Source organism: Octopus sinensis, linkage group LG1, assembly GCF_006345805.1.
Source record: "Octopus sinensis linkage group LG1, ASM634580v1, whole genome shotgun sequence".
NCBI classification, from domain to species: Eukaryota; Metazoa; Mollusca; class Cephalopoda; order Octopoda; family Octopodidae; genus Octopus; species Octopus sinensis.
The window spans coordinates 142,522,004-142,539,550 of record NC_042997.1 but is presented as its reverse complement, the minus strand read 5'-3'; the positions used below and the strand labels follow the sequence as shown (position 1 = coordinate 142,539,550).

The 17,547-nt window shown below is 34.4% G+C and overlaps 1 protein-coding gene across 8 annotated transcripts in view; it reads right to left on the bottom strand.

The window, feature by feature from the left end:
• LOC115209821 (anion exchange protein 2-like) overlaps positions 1 to 17,547 on the bottom strand; it is a 721,610-nt gene that overhangs the window by 318,808 nt on the left and 385,255 nt on the right. For all 8 annotated transcript variants that reach the window (XM_036505450.1, XM_029778381.2, XM_036505461.1 and 5 more), the window contains exon 3: positions 1,662 to 1,733. The gene's annotated coding sequence lies outside the window, so the exon portion shown is untranslated. The remainder of the gene's footprint in view (positions 1 to 1,661; positions 1,734 to 17,547) is intronic.

Here is a 17,547-nt window from a genome sequence, read left to right as displayed (position 1 = left end):
CCAGCTATACTCCCAAGATTCTTTCCTCTTCTTTAAAAAGACATAATGGACAATGTAGTTCCTGGTATATGGCAGGAATGGTGTTGATTATAGTTTTGTTCAATCAGGACTGAGTGACTTGGAGCTAAATGACATCATGTAGATTAAGTTACAGAAATGAAGCAAGAAAACTAATAAGGATCTGATACCAAGTAAATAAAGTAGGGGTTCTCTGTGGTTGTTCAACATGCTAGAAAAAGCAACCAAACCTCTAATCATATACTTTATTATATTAGAAAAAAGAACAATTGGTTGAATAAAGTAGTCCAAAATGTACTATATCTGAAATAAAAGGATAAAGTGGTCATGGCCAGAATATCTTTGATCAAGGTCTGCTCAACCAAATCTGGCCTAGGGTTAAACAACAAAAGCAATGAATTATAATATAAAGCTATGCTGAGATAGAAAATCATAGCCAGGTTTCATATAAGTAAATACATTAAGTTGAAATGCTCTACTTATCTGAGAGTATCCATGCAAAAAGTAGGCAAAAACCCTTCGAATTCTTAAATTAGCAAACAAGGAATATAAACCTATTAAATTAATAATAACAACCACCACCACCACCACCATCATCATCTAATGTCTGCTTTCCATGCTGGTATGGGTTGAATGGCTTGACAGGAGCTGGCAAGGCCAGGGGTTACACCGGGTTCTGTTTTGGCTTGATTTCTACAGCTGGATGCCCTTCCTAACACCAACCATTTTATAGAGAATAACGGGTGCTTGTTATGTAGCACCATTACCAGTGCATTCCATGTGGCACCAGCCCTAGTGCTTCTACATGGCACCAGCACCCACACCAATGCTTTTACATGGCACCTTGGTTTTAGGATGTCAATTCTGATGTGTTGGGCTGGTCTTCTTGAATACAGCAATAATTTATGGCAAATATTAAAAAAATGTGGTATGAAAATAGGTATGGTCTTTAAAAAGGTTGATTAAATCAATTGACATGTACCAATCTTATTAAACCTTTTCAGTAAAGCATATTTCATTCAGTTGGTTTGTTAGATTTTAGATTTTAAACACTTCTCATCCATACTGCTGACATTCATATGGTCACTATATTCTCTCTGTTTCTATAGATACATTAATCACTCTTAAATCTAGCTAAGTGAGTACAATATGCTTTGTTGAAGAAGTTTAATAAGACTGGAATATCTCTAATTACTACCAGTTGGCTTTAAAGACCAGATCCACTTCTATACTGAATTCTTTTCAGAATCAACCAAGTACTATTTCATAGCTTCAAGATTTTGATGATGTGATTGTTTATTTTTAGAATGACATTGTATGGTAGGTGTGAGAGGCCATATCTGGCAGTTTTTGTACATAAAACAGGTAAAATATGTTGACCAGATATGGCCAGTTTAAATACCAAAAGGGTTAAGCACTCTTAGAGGATGCTTTTGTTTACTAATTGCATGGATAATCTCAATTAGTTGAAATTTTTCAATTCATTATATTACATATAAGACTTTACTGTATTTGTATTCAATGCACAGAATGCACCGCCCTGGGGCATTTCCCCCCAGCTAAGTTAAATGCAGGTGTTTCAGGGTGGTCTTATTTTCAAAGAGCATAAAAAAGGCAAATGAAATAGTGAGGATTTTACTTACCATTCCATGAGACAATGATTGAGACATGCGAAAACAACAGTAGAAGGGAACTCAATAAGAAATAAATCCAATCTGAAAATAAATAGAAAACGGAGAATTGGTAACAGGTGCAAAAATGTGATCAGAGGGAATAAATAGATTCATACATAGACAATTAATGATAAGATTAGAGGAAATGAAAATAGCGAGGAGAATAAAGTGAGGGAAGTATGTGTGTATGAGTGTGTGTGTGTATATGTGTTTGCTTTAACATAAATCTCAGTTATTTCAAATATATGCGTATGTGTATGCATGTGTATGTGTATGCATGTTTAAGCATATGCATGTGTATGTGCATGCATGTGTATGTGTATGCATGTGTATGTGTATGCATGTGTATGTGTATGCATGTGTATGTACATGCATGTGTATGTGTATGCATGTGTATGCATGTGCATGTATGTGTATGCATGTGTATGTATGTGTGTGATTTTTCTTTGAGTGTGTGTGTGTATATGTGTGTGTGTATATATATATATTTACGTGTGTATGTGTGTGTATATATATATGTGTGTGTGTAATTTTGTTTCTATATGTGTGTGTGTGATATTTTATAAGTGCATATATTTGTGATTTCATGGTTTTATATGGAGAGAGAGAAAGGGAGAGTGAGAGAGGGGGAAAGAGAGGGGAAGGGAGGTGAGGAAGAATGTGAATGGTTTTTGTGCAAAAGTGTGCAGTTTAGTGAATCAGTTTAGTGTGTAATTTTGCGTAAGTAATTGCTTTCATAAGTTTATCAGATTGTGTGTGCTTTTGTGAGTCTGTGTATAAGCATGTACATGTGTTTTTGTGTATATTTCCCAATTACCAAAAGCAATCCAACTCAAATACTCCCATCACACAACACTCCTTATATTCTAGCCAGATCAGTACTTCATTAGTTCTATACTCATCACTCATAACAGTATGGTTTGCTATCCCCAAACCCACATTGAGCCATCTGAAGCATCTGAGTTTATACTAGAAATGCCTTCTCAAGACATCCAAGTTGTTTGCAGGAAGCTCTACTACATGCACTGCAGTAGTATAAGTGAAGAATACTGACTAAAACACATAGAGAAAGTCACTCAATAAAACTGCAATGTCTTCATGACAAGCACCAGAAGAACAAAGGATGATTAATGGAGTTTATAAACAGTGATGTTCTCAAGGAGAATACAAGTTGTGTTTGTACTGAGACAAGGAACCAGTGATGCTATATTTCTGAAAAAATTATTGCTGGGAGAATTTGTTGGTATAAAGAGAATCTTCATCAAAATTTCATACAACTAATATGAATTGAGAAATTTAGTTGTGTATGTATATAGGATGTGTGTGTGCGTGTATCATCATCATTGTTGTTTAATGTCTGCTTTCCATGCTGGCATGGGTTGGATGGTTTGACTGAGGGTTGGCAAGCCAGAAGGCTGCAACAGGCTCCAATCTGATCTGGCAGAGGTTCTACAGCTGGATGCTCTTCCTAATGCCAATCATGCTGAGAGTGTAGTGGGTGCTTTTTACATGCTACCGGCATGCGGGTCAATCAGGCGACATTGGCAATGACCACACTTGAATGGTGCTTTATATATATATATATATATATATATATATATACGTTTATATATTTGTTGTACAAGATTTTTTATGTGAAGTCGTGTGTTGAAACAGATATTGTTATATTTCGGAATGGTCATTTTGCCAGTTTAGCCAATAAAACCACGCGCAATATATATTTGGTGTTATTTTGCTTCAGTGTTATTTATTTTTTACATTAATCTTAATCTTATTTCGGCCAGAGTTCTTTCATCACACTCCTGTGACAGCATCAGTGGTCCTTTGTTTTCTTCTTTCTTATTTGTGTTTCTCCTTACTAACCGTCAGCCATTTTGTATTTCTATTGTATGTCTTCATTTGCGCATGCTTGTATCTCTATGTGCGGCTATGTTTATTTAGTGTGTGTGTGGGGGGGGGATGCCTGTAATATTTGTATCTTCTGTTTATATATGTTCATGTAATTTGTTTTTGTTGTTGTTGTTTATTCTTATTTTGTTCATGTGTTTACATCCACTTATCATTATCATTACATATGCTTGTATGTATGTATGTATAACAACAATACTAGTAATAATAATAATAATAATAGATAAAAAAACCCAGATAAATAAAAAAAATAGAAATAAATAACTATATAAGTTTTTTTTTTTTTGATTTATTATTATTATTACTAGTATTGTTGTTATACATACATACATACAAGGACATAAACACACCAGCATTGGTTGTCAAATCATGGTGTGGGAGGACAAACACAGATGCATAAACATACACACACATACATACATACATACATACATATATATATATATATATATATATAATGCAACAACAAAAGAATGAGCCATAGATATTAGAGAAATAAAGGTTTATTCATATATGTTATAATTTAGAACAAACAGTAAAAGGTTGTCATTACAGTACTCAGAGTTTCGAATCTCACTCCAACATTTGAAACTCTGAGTACTATAATGACAACCCTTTACTGTTTGTTCTAAATTATAACATATATATATATATATATATGTATACACACACATATATATGACAAGCTCCTTTCAGTTTTCCTCTACCAAGTCCACTCACAAGGCTTTGGTTGGCCTGAGGTTCTAGTAAAAGACACTTGCCCAAGGTGCCACACAGTAAGACTGAACCCAGAACCATGTGGTTGGTAAGCAAGCTACTTACCACACAACCATTCCTGTGCCTGTAGCTTGCTTAAATAGCAAATGTATTGGCTGATCTATGTAGGGTAAATATATGCTGATCTGTAATATCATGTCAATATATATTACAGGTTAAGGCAGCGAGTAGGCAGGATCATTAGCACACTGGGTAAGACACTTAGTAGTAGTTTGTTCCTTTTTATGTTCTGAGTTAAATTTTGCTATGGTCAATCAATTTTGCCTTTCATCCTTTTGGGGTCAATAAAATAAGTAACCAGTTGAACACTGGGATCGATGTATAATCGACTTATCCCTTCCCACTGAACTTGCTGACTTTGTGCCAAAATTTGAAACCAATATATATCACAGGTTAACATTAGGAAAAACATCTGACCATAGAAACCATTACAAAATAGACACTGAAGCATGATTTAGTCCTATGATCCAGAGAATCCTGTCAAACCATTCAAAACCATTGGAACATCATCATTGTGGATGTTTAATGATGATATTGTATGAAATTATGTGAGTGAAGCAGTACCGATGATAATGATAGATGAAGACCAGCTTTGAAGGAAATGGCCAGGTGAAATATAAGAAGGTTAAGCCTTATAGTCTAACAGATGATATGATATAAGCTTTAATACACAGAAAGACATGCTGTGTTGCAAACTAACATAACCCATGATAAACATGAAAAACAACATAAAGACATTAAAAAAAAAGTGACAGTAAATATTTTATATAACTCAGAATCTCAAGCAAGCATAACAAACTGTCAATTATTTAGCATCTCATAATCAAAGCTGCCAGTCAGTCTAGGAGTGATTGCTCTATTTATTTCAGTGGAGGTGATAAGCAGCTGGTAGGAAAGACAAGTTGAAAACAGAATGTATTTTTCTCACTGCTTTTCTTCAGAACCATGGGAAAATTTCAATGCAAAACTGCAAGCTAACAAAATCAGTTGTACAGTGTCCTTGGTGGTTACTTACATAGGTGAGATGTACCTCCCTATGGAATTTATTTTTAAAGAGTTGGAGTGAATAATTGACTTTGCCAGACACCAATAATGAAATCTGAAGTTTCAACACTTTAATCCACATAAATTTAGAATGAAAGTATTGCATTTGGCTATTAATAAAGGGATGTGACATTGATTATTATCTTAATTAACAAATAAATTCTGAACAGCACAGAAAAAAAATTAAAATAATTTACTAAGGAATTAATTACTTTTAATTATATGATTTATAAAGGTCAAAATTTCTTCTCTACTAATGACATGAGTAACAATATACATTTTACACATAAAATGTAAAAAACAAAACAAAGTAAAGTAAATGGAATACTTTTATTAAGTGTTTATTTTTGTTTTTGTCTTTTTTTCTTAGTGGCATTTGTAATTTTTTAGCTTATTACACAGTTGCAATGCAATAAAACCCTCTCAGAAGATTGTTTAATTTGGCTATTTATATTAGTTATGTTTTAAAAATCCACCATACATAATTCTTAGAAGTTTACAACTAAAATAAGACCTTATGTATAATATTTTCTACTCTAGGCATACAGCCCAAAATTTTTGGGGAGGGGGCCAGTCAATTAGATCAACCCCAATATGCTAATGGTAGTTAATTTATTGACCCCAAAAGGATGAAAGGCAAAGTCAACCTTGGTGGAATTTGAACTCAGAACATAAAGACAGATGAAATACCTATTTCTTTACTACCCACAAGGGGCTAAACACAAAGGAGACAAACAAGGACAGACAAAATGGATTAAGTCAATTACATCGACCCCAGTGCATAATTGGTACTTATTTAATCGAAAGGATGAAAGGCAAAGTCAACCTCGGTGGAATTTGAACTCAGAACATAAAGACAGATGAAATATCGCTAAGCATTTCTCCCACTGTGCTAACATTTCTGCCAGCTCATTGCCTGAAGACCTTATGTATGTAGAATGACACATGAAATGCATACCACAAGGTATTTAATAAAAATATAATTAAATGAATAATTAAATAAACATTCTTTTTGCCTGTTATCTTAAGAAAATTTACTTAAAGTCGTAGAACAAGGAAGGAGTACTTTGATCAGTCTAGAATTCAAGTTAATACTTGACTCCATACTTGAAACCTAACTACCATACAAGTAGGGGCACTTCAACAGTACTAATGTCTTCACAACATTCTGTTTGTTGTTGTTGATGATTAAAATAATATTCATAGCAGGTAAAACTAATGAAAACGAAGTGTACGTGAAATGATGTCTGATGCTAACTGTATGATAGTGAAACTCATTTGTATAGGAGTTGACAATATCCAGTGTTATTAAAAAAGTTAACACTTTCCCTATGAGATTAGAAACCAAAATCAAACCAGAAAATAGATATAGAGGCCTCACAAAAGCCTACAAAATTGCAACAATGTTAAAATTATTAAGCATTCTTTATCAGTAGAGGGATACTTTTTTTTTAATTGACAAAACAGTATTTCAAATTTGGAAAAGTATTATATGGTTATTTAAAATATACATATTTATAGACTTGTCTGAATTCAACAACAACGCCACTGCTACCATCATAATTTTAATGCTCACTTTTCCATGCTTGCATGGGTCAAATGGAGTTTACTATAGCTGATTTTCTATAGCTGGGTGTCTTTCCTGTTGCCAACCCTCACCTGTTTCCTAGCAAGGTAATATTTCTACATGGCCAAACATGTTTCCACAAAACACTTGAAATGAATGACACTCATTTTCAACAATCATACGATAAGAAGGCAAGGAAACAGACATGCATACATACATACTCATGATTAACTTCCTTCAGTTTTTGTCTACCAAATCCACTCACAACATCTTGGTCAGCCCAGAGCTGAAGTAGATGACAGTTACCCATGTCATGCAGTGAGACTGAACCTGAAACCATGTGGTTGGGAAGTAAACTTCATAACACACAGCATACACCTTTTATTGATTTCAAATATGAAAATAAAAAATGGCATTGCATAACATCACCTTCAAATGTGTGTCTGTGTGTGTGTGAATATACACAGATAGATGTGGTGGAAGCACTCCGTCAGTTACGACGACGAGGGTTCCGGTTGATCCGATCAACGGAACAGCCTGCTCGTGAAATTAACGTGTAAGTGGCTGAGCACTCCACAGACATGTGTACCCTTAATGTAGTTCTCGGGGATATTCAGCGTGACACAGAGAGTGACAAGGCCAGCCCTTTGAAATACAGGTACAACAGAAACAGGAAGAAAGAGTGAGAGAAAGTTGTGGTGAAAGAGTACAGCAGGGATCACCACCATCCCTGCCGGAGCATCGTGGAGCTTTTAGATGTTTTCGCTCAATAAACATTCACAACGCCCAGTCTGGGAATCGAAACTGCGATCCTACGACCACGAGTCCGCTGCCCTAACCACTGGGCCATTGCGCCTCCACTACAGATAGATGTACAACAAAAGGAAAGAGGATGCAACACAAGGTTCAAAGGTTAAATATTTGTATTTACAATTTGGTTCACATCTACATTACAAGTTTCACAGACATAAGAAAGATACTATGACACTGACTGGAGAAGCAACCACAGCTTGTAAATAAGACTGCATATGCTGTGCATATGAACTCTTTCAGTTCTAAGAGCATGTAAAAAACTTCACTTCTCTGCTCTTTTATCTGAGGATTTTAGGACCTTCCTTTACTCATCAGAATGCATAACTTCTTTCTTAGTCTCTATGTGAAACTGCACAATTTACAACAGCTGGCTGTATTTATCATTTTAAATACTGCATATGAGTTTTTGATGCATCTCTAGACAAACTACATTATTCTTTCTTACAGAAAAATAGCTACTGATGTGCAGTCTAAGATCAGTCCTATACAAATATTTAAGAAAAACAAACAATGCACACAAATTTGTGAAGATGATAAAAAGCTCACATGAATATTGTTGAGGAAAATATTTACACAAAGTATTTACATAAAATACATGTGATAGATGATTATTACTAGATTTCCAACAAATAAAAGTGTTAGCAAGTTCAGATCAAATAAATAGACGATAATAAACATTGATACCATGATAGCTGTATGCTTTTATTTATTCAGATTTTTGAAGAATACAAATCAGATGCTAAGTAATTCAGGCATCTGTTGTATTGCTGAAAATATCTGCTTGTTAAGAGGTAACTTTTGAATTTTTTTAAATCTCAGGTTATGAAAAAGGAGTAATTATTTTGAAATAATTACCCTTGTATTTTATGAATCTGTAAATAAATAAAGGAACAACTGTTTCAATTGAATCTCAAAGCAAAAAAAAAAAAGGGAAAAAGTTATTACTATAATGCTGTTATATTTTTGTATTTGATTTGAAAAGTTCTTGAAGTGCAATTGTGTGTTGACACACATATTGATGTATGTTAGGAGACTCATACTGCCAATAAAACATATGAAGTGGTTATGTCCCACACAAGAAAGATGCGTTAAGAATAAAATGCTTTCATCATTGGCCTACTCAACCAAGGCTAACTTGGGGCTAAATGACAACAACAAGCGTAACGTTATATTAATCATAATCAGGGAATTAAAACTCTTTTGCTCCAAGAAACATCATCAGTTTTATTATTAATTAGATTTGTCAATTAATTGATTGATTCATTGATCTGACAAAGTTCTTTTATCGCAGCTTGAATGATAAAGTTCTCATTCAGCATTTCCTTCTTTCTAGCACTCTGTTTGCATGAGGTGGGTGGAATTTGTTTACCAAATATTTCCTTGTAACCAGACATGCCCTCACAGAGCACTGGAAATGAATGACACCACTTGTATGATGGTGAAACTCATTTACAGCTATCTCACAATGTCAAAGCAACAAGACACAAATAGACACCTAAGCACAAACAAATTTACATATATTCTTTTATTCTTTTACTTGTTTCAGTCATTTGATAGTAGCTATGCTGGAGCACCACCTTTAGTCGAGCAAACTGACCCCAGGACTTATTCTTTGTAAGCCTAGTACTTATTCTATCAGTCACTTTTGCCAAACCGCTAAGTTACAGGGACATAAACACACCAGCATTGGATGTCAAGTGATGTTGGGGGGAACAAACACAGACACACAAACATATACGCACACACAGACATATATACAACAGGCTTCTTTCAGTTTCCGTCTACCAAATCCACTCACAAGGCTTTGGTCGGCCCGAGGCTATAGCAGAAGACACTTGCCCAAGGTGCCATGCAGTGAGACTGAACCCGGAACCATGTGGTTGGTAAGCAAGCTACTTATCACACAGCTGCTCCTGTGCCTAAAGGTTTCTTTCACTTTTTGACTATCAGATCCACTAACAAAGCTTTGGTTAACCCTTATAGAAGACACCTGTCCAATATGTCATATTGGGGGACTGAACCCAAAACCACACTGTTGGGAAATAAAGTTCTTTACTACACAGATACAGAGTTCAAAATTTGTTGGGGGGAGGTGTTGCAGAAAACAGCATGAAATTTGAAATTCTGGTTGGAGAGAACAAATTCTAATTTCTAAAAAAATGTAAAAACAAAGAACCACTTTAAATGTTTTTTAAAAAGTGCTTTACATCATATGAATTTTTCTTCTTTATATGATATTGCAGCAAAGAACAACATCAGAACTGGTTGCCACAAGTTGAAATATGCCAAAGTTCCTTAAATTGTTTTAAAACATGCTATGTCAGAGAATCTCTACATAGTCTCTCAAATTGCAAGCTATAACAGCCAAATCTCTTTCAAATCATACCCTACCATCCAAACAAAAAAACAAAAAAAAAAAAGATGGGTTAAGTATAGAATGCTTTCATTGTACGTCTGTTCAACCAAAGCTTACTTAGGGCTAAATGACAACAACAAATATGATGTTACAAATGTAACATCATATTAATCATAATCATAGAATTAAACCTTTTTGCTCCAAGATACATCTCCTGAATGCTCAAGGATACCTCATCAGTGATGTTTCTAAGATCTTAGTGGGTTTTGGATCTTTCATCATCAGACTCCCTAACCTGGTTGACTCAGCTGTGATTGATCAAGTCCCAGCTTGCATCCCAGTAGCTGTAAGCTACTGCTCTATCCGCTTTATCAGAGCTACCTAGTAGCTTTTTTGGTAACTTTACTGATGGAATTTATGGCATTCCTCTTTGCTGCACTAATAACTCCAAGATGAATCAAAGCTTTGCAGAATAAATACTTATAAATTCAACCTACATCAATTACCTCACAAAAAGCCTGCCAGCCCTTATTTTCTGCAGTTCTCTACCAGCTCCTAGTATTTAGTAAACTTTCTTTCATGATCCACCTCCATATGTTCTTCCCATAGAAAATAACAAATTAATTTTTCACTCTCCATTATATCAGTGGAAAATGATATTTATTTTGGCTGGAATAAAAAAAGTATAAAATGAAATGAATGCTGCCAATTTAAAAAAAAATTTATCTCTGATTCCTGCAATCAATTTTCAGTTCAAATATTAATCTATTTAATAGAAATATTATTTAAATTAGCAAATATTTTACTGAACGTGGAAATCTTACACTTATTATTTGAAGCATTTTAAAAATTCAGAGAACATCACAGCAATAAAACCAAACACCATAAAATGAATTTGTTTATTTATTCATTTTGTATTTGTTTTTCCGTGGGTTAGACAAATATATACTGAGACAATTTTTTCCAGCTGGATGCCCTTCTTGTCATTTATCTTGTTTTTTAGATAAGGAATTTTTCATTTTACTCATCTTGAAAGCACAAAGCTGATGATTTGTGGACAAGGAACTAGCAACAAATAACAAAATTTGTAGCCAAGTGCTTTCTTTTACATACAAAGCACAGAATGCTGACATTCACACATACATTAAAAATCTTTTTTCCTCGAGTCTTAGAACTCATAAGGCAAGTTATTCAGTTGCCATGGTGTATATAAATGACAGAGATCACAAAATACCTCTCTTGAGCCCCATTGCAGGGGTTGAGGTCAGCAACTCCGAGGGGGAGAAGGCAATTTGATGACATTGATCTTAGTACTTGACTTGTACTTTATTTTACTGACCCCAAAGGGATGAAAGGTGAAGTTGACCTTGGAATGATTTGAACTCAGAATATAGAGAACCAGAAGAAATGCTGCTAAGCATTTTGTCTGACATGCTGACAATTCTGCTAGTTTGTTCCCTTACACACACACACACACACACACTCTCTCTCTCTCTTCACTTAGTCGGTTGCAACAGTGAGGGTTCCAGCTGATATGATCAATGGAACAGTTTGCTCGTGAATTTAATGTACAATTGGCTGAGCACGCCACAAACATGTGTACCCTTAACGTAGTTCTCGAGGAGATTCAGCGTGACACAGAGTGTGACAAGGTTTGCCCTTTGAAATACAGGTACTACTCAATTTTGCCAGCTGAGTGGACTGGAGCAACGTGAAATAAAGTGTCTTGCTGAAGGACACAATGCACCACCGGGAATTGAACTCACGACCTTATGATCATGAGCTGAATGCCCCTAACCACTAAGCCACATGCCTTCATTACACACACGAAACTTCTGTACAGTTTCTGTCAACCAAATTCACTCAAAAGGCATTAGTTGGTTAGGGCTATATTAGAAATATCTGTCAAAAGTGCTGCACTCAAAACCACACAATTGAGAAGTAGACTTTATCACACAACCATGCCTGCACCAACAATACAGAGAAAAACAAATGCTACTTTAGTAACCATTTTATAGGAGTAACACACATTACCACAGGAGTCAAACCTGCCAAGTGTCACCTAATAAATTATTAGTAAAATCAGTAGGTTTGTCACTGCTTGAAGAAATGAGCTATTAATAACCTATGTTACCATTTTATAGCTATGTGTCCTGGTTACAAGCATAATGCAATGCAAAGGAAAGAACACAAAATACTGTCTTCTTAGTTGTTTACTTGGCTCTTAGCTTTCTCACTAAAATACTTCTCATGGCACTAATTTTATACCATTATAAATGAAACTTAAAATTAATTTACAGCCAAGATAAACACCCACATACACATATGATACAGATATCTTTAGCTGTAAGGTAAAGGGGTCTACAAACCATACTGTATAGAATTTGGATGTAGCTGTGTTAATCTATAGATGAAATATTTTCAAGTTGTAACCTGAGAAATAAAATGTACATCTATATTATTTATATGTGCATGTATAAATGTGTGTGCACATATAGCACACATACACACACATATGTGTGTGTGTGTGTGTGCATGTATTCTTAAGACCAGAAACACGAGAAATATTAACTGGAGAAAAGACTGTAAAATGTACAATCTTAAAACAGTAAATATGACTGTAACTTCAAAGTTTTTCCAAATAAGTTTATCAATTTAAGAAGCTGATTTTACAAAACTGAAAAATTCACTTTTTCTGTTTAATGTATGAGCATAACTAGTGAAAGAACACACACACACACACACACACACACACAACAAGTGTCCATATATTAGAAAACAACCATTACTCATAAGCAAATACAACTTGGCAATATGTACCTTTTTTTGATAACTGTTTCCTGTATCTATGTAGTCACAAGCAAACGTTAGACAGTCTTGGTTCTCTCATCCTTGATCAAGTGGAATACTAGTCATGTGACAACTGAAGGGAGAGAGGGTTGTAGCAATACTTGGGTGGTACTAATTTTCAGTACAGTAGACTGGAGCAATGAGAAATGAAGTACCTTACTCAAGGACACAATGTATTGTTCTGTCTAGAAATCGAACACAAGACCTTACGATCATGAGACGATAAACCCAAATCACTCAGTCATAAGCTTTCACTGGATGTCCATAAAAGGAATTTCTTACATAATTACAAATAATGTTTATAAGCTGCTTCACCTGTTGAAGTATAGAAAGGAAAAAAGATTTTCTTTATGTAAAAGTTACATGTTTAACAGAAGGTACAGCCCTTTAGTTTGCTCTGTTCTACTTCTGGACCCCACAAAAACTAAAACATATTGCACAGTAATTCCCTCTTAAAGTTATACAAATATGTGTGTGTGTGTGTGTTTCTACCTACCTACCTACCCAGAATGTCTTTTACAGAATGTCACCAACCTTTTTGGAAGAAGTTTTTTTCCTAGTGTGTGTGAGTGCATTCAATTAATCTTTTCAAGCACACGTGCTCTAGGATAGTGTGTGTATGTGTATGTGTTTGTGTCTTTGTGCCAATGTTTCTCCTCTGCCTCCCTATTGCTTCATAACTGGTGTTGGTTTGTTTACATCCCTGTAACTCAGCTGTCCTGCAAAAGAGACTGACAAAACAAGCACCAGACTTATACAAAACAAAAAAATTAGTACTGAGGTCAATCTGTTTGATGAAAATCCTTCAAGGAGGTGCCCCAAAATGGCTGCAGTCCAATAACCGAAACAAGTGAAAGATAAATGATAATTGTAAAATAATTATTTATCTTTCATTGGGGAAGTAATTGTAGCAATGTTGGCTTGGATAAGACTAAGTCTATGTCTGTTTAGAGTCTTAAACTATGGTTATTATGATATTATTAACTCTTAAATTGCTGTAGTGCTTTCTCTATATAAATCTCTCAATCCTGTAAGAAATGTTGAGGTTTTGATGAAATGCAGTTAGTCCAGTGTAAAGATCATAAAAATACAACTATTGCATGAGTTTGGATGCAAATAAGTGATGGGATGTAATTATTATTGGTGATTATTGTGAAATGTGACTTTTACTTGTTATTGCTGTTGAGTCCTACCTGTTGACATGTCACAGTCACCCGCCAAGGTAAGTTGAATACAGGTAAGTTGATTAAGTATAGTGTTTTCACATATATTTACTGTCATGCCACTGTTACTTATCAAAGTAGGTTGACTACAAGAAGATTGATTACATGTAGGTGCTTTCATATATTATTTACAGGATTCTGATTCCTGAACATTGATTTCCTGTCTCAGAATTTGTGTTGCAGTAGTCACCGTAACTTAGAAACTACACAGCTATCATAAACACCCCCACTCCCCCCAAAATGTATTCTGAAATATGCCTTAATCTCCTCCATTGATGTTGTGAAGGTGGTACTGCCCTGTTAATGCATACACTCTGTGGTCTTATCACTCATGACAAAAATATCTTCAGGAAAAGTTGAAGAAAAAAAAAACAATAGGCTTTGCTTTTAAGTTCCACCAATGAAAGCATTGATGCAAGGATCAACTATTCTTTTCTACTCTAGGCACAAGGCCTAAAATTTTGGGGGAGGGGTTCAGTCAATTGGATTGACGTCAGTATGCAACTGGAACTTAATTTATCCACCCCAAAAGAATGAAAGGCAAAGTCAACCTCAGCAGAATTTGAACTCAGAATGTAAAGACAGATGGAATACTGCTAAGCATTTTGCCTGGTGTGCTAACATTTCTGCCAATTTGCTGCCTTAAATCATAAATAAATAGTGATAAATAAATCATTAATAAATATTGGCTTCAAATTTTGGCACATAGGCAACAATTTCAGGGGAGAATGTAAGTCAATTACATGAACCCCAAAGCTCTACAGGTACTTATATTGTTGACCCCAAAAGGATGAAAGGTAAAGATGACCTCAGTGGAATTAGAACTCGAAACATAATATTGGATGAAATGCCACTAAACCTTTTGCTGGCATGGTAATGGTTCTGCCATCTTACCACCTTAAATCATAATACATCATAATATGCAAATTTACTGAGGCATTTGTCCTGAATAATATTTCATTTTGATGTGCTGTGTTTAAAAACACAAAATATATCAGAGACAGATGAAAATTATCTTAGCAATGGCTGGTGAGAATGCTAGATGCATTTCTGCTGTATTGGGCTATTCAGTAACATGTACTCACAACCATGTTTGAAATAATCATTCTTTCGGGGTGGATAAATTAAGTTCCAGTTGCATACTGAGGTCAATCCAATTGACTGAACCCCTCCTCCAAAATTTTAGGCCTTGTGCCTAGAGTAGAAAAGAATATTTATTTATGATTTAATTAGCGAAAGAGTTATCTATAAAATAACAAAAATTATTAAAACTAATATTTTGAGGTTTGCACAAATGTCAGATGTTTAACTATATAATTATTTAACATTTAATCTGAGATTAAAATCAGAAACATCATTACAGTTATTTTAAATCGCCATAAAAATGAGTGCAGGTATGGCTGTGTAGTTTTATCAGTTTGGGCTTTATCCTAGTTTTATTCTAGTATGCAACACTGTGATGTTTTACTTATAGCTACAGACTGATCACAGCATTGTGAATGAAATGTGGTAGACAGATACTGTGAGGAGTCTGTCAGAATGAATAATTCTGTTTAATCTATTGCCTGGTTTAAAATCACCACTTAACCCATTGGCGAATTTAACCCTCCAGTATTGATTACTCTGTTAAATTTAATGCTTATTTATTCACATGGCTTTAAATTAATCATGCATTCTCTTATAGCTTTCAGATTTTTATGAGTTAACTGTTAATTTTTAGAATGATATTGTAGGATAAGTGTGAGGCGGGGTCAGATCAGGCCAGTTTGAACATAAGACAGGTAGACTATTTTGGCCATATATGGTTGGTTTAAATGTTTATGGGTGAATGGAGATCACTTTGCTGCAAGTTTTGAGGCAGGATTTCTGGCTTGATAATATAATTACTTCTCTTTCTCTCAGTAGTCCTCAACACCCTGAAAGGGTCACAAATACTGCTGTTCCTCCTCTAACTAAGCCATAAAAACAAGTAGGATGATGGAGAAGCAGGCTCTAAGTTGTCACAGGTATTAAACATTAGATGTAAGAGTTTATCTCAGCACTGCTCTAACATTGTTGATATAAAATTACAGTAACAGATATCAAGAAAAAAGCTGATTAATGTTTAAAGTGTCCATCCAAGTAAAAGTTTAGTATGTGTAAGTTTTTATTCTTATTTTAAATTGCAGTTAATAGATAGCTTTCTCAAGAGCACAAAACATTCTTAATATCTGTTAGACTAGACAAGGCGGTGAGTTAGCAGAATTGTTAGCATGCTGGGCAAAATGCTTAGCAGTATTTTGCCCATTTTTACATTTTGAGTTCAAATTCTGCCTAGGTTGACTTTTTTTTACTAGTTTTTAATCCCTTAAGTACTAGTTGAATACTGGGGTTGATATTATCAGCTTTTTCTCTCCCCCCAAATTGCTGGCCTTGTGCCAAAATTTGAAACCAATATCTGTTAAAATAATAAAAATATTTCAGCTATACAGTAATCCCTCAACTATTGCAGGTGTTATGTTCCAACCACCCACCCACCATGACAGGTGAAAATCTGCAAAGTAGAACCAGTACTGTACTGTATATTTCTTTTCATTATTTTTATAATTTGTATAAATTTATTTTATTATAAATGCAAAACAACACCACAGCTTAAATAATAAACTGTGATAGGTAAACCACAAGATGGCAAGGGATTACTGTAATAAAAGATTATTAAAAATCCCTATCTTATAATATATTTGATTTAGTAGGTTCTTCATAAGACAATAATATTGTTGTGTCTTATACATTGTCATATGTTAACTACGAAATTATTTCAACATGGATTGAAATAGAGGCCTTTGATTATATACTTGCAGAGTAAGAACTTCAAAATAACAATTTTCCAAAGAAATTTCAGTCAGTTTTTAATTTCAATCTGCTTTCTTTTTTTTTTTCCTAACAAAAGATAATTTTTTAATGATAATTCAATAGTGCTTTAAAAAAATATCTTGACATTTAATTAAAAATTAACTTCATTAGGAATTTGTTAAAAACATATTAGGTATGTTGTTTGTTGCATATATAAAAGAATAGCGTTTTAATCTACCAGTTATTTTTGTTATTTTCTCACAGATGTAACAGATGATTGATAGATTCAGTAAAAATGTTCTAAAATATCAAAGTAAGCAGCTGGAACTTCAGGATGACCAGTAAACAAAAGCTACGATATTGCAATCAATAAAGTTTGAGAGCAGCAGTTCTTTATTTCATACATCCCAAAATATTGGTATTGGTGCTAAGAATATCCATTAGCTTACTGTTTGACTAACATCTACTGGTGGAGATGTGGTCGTT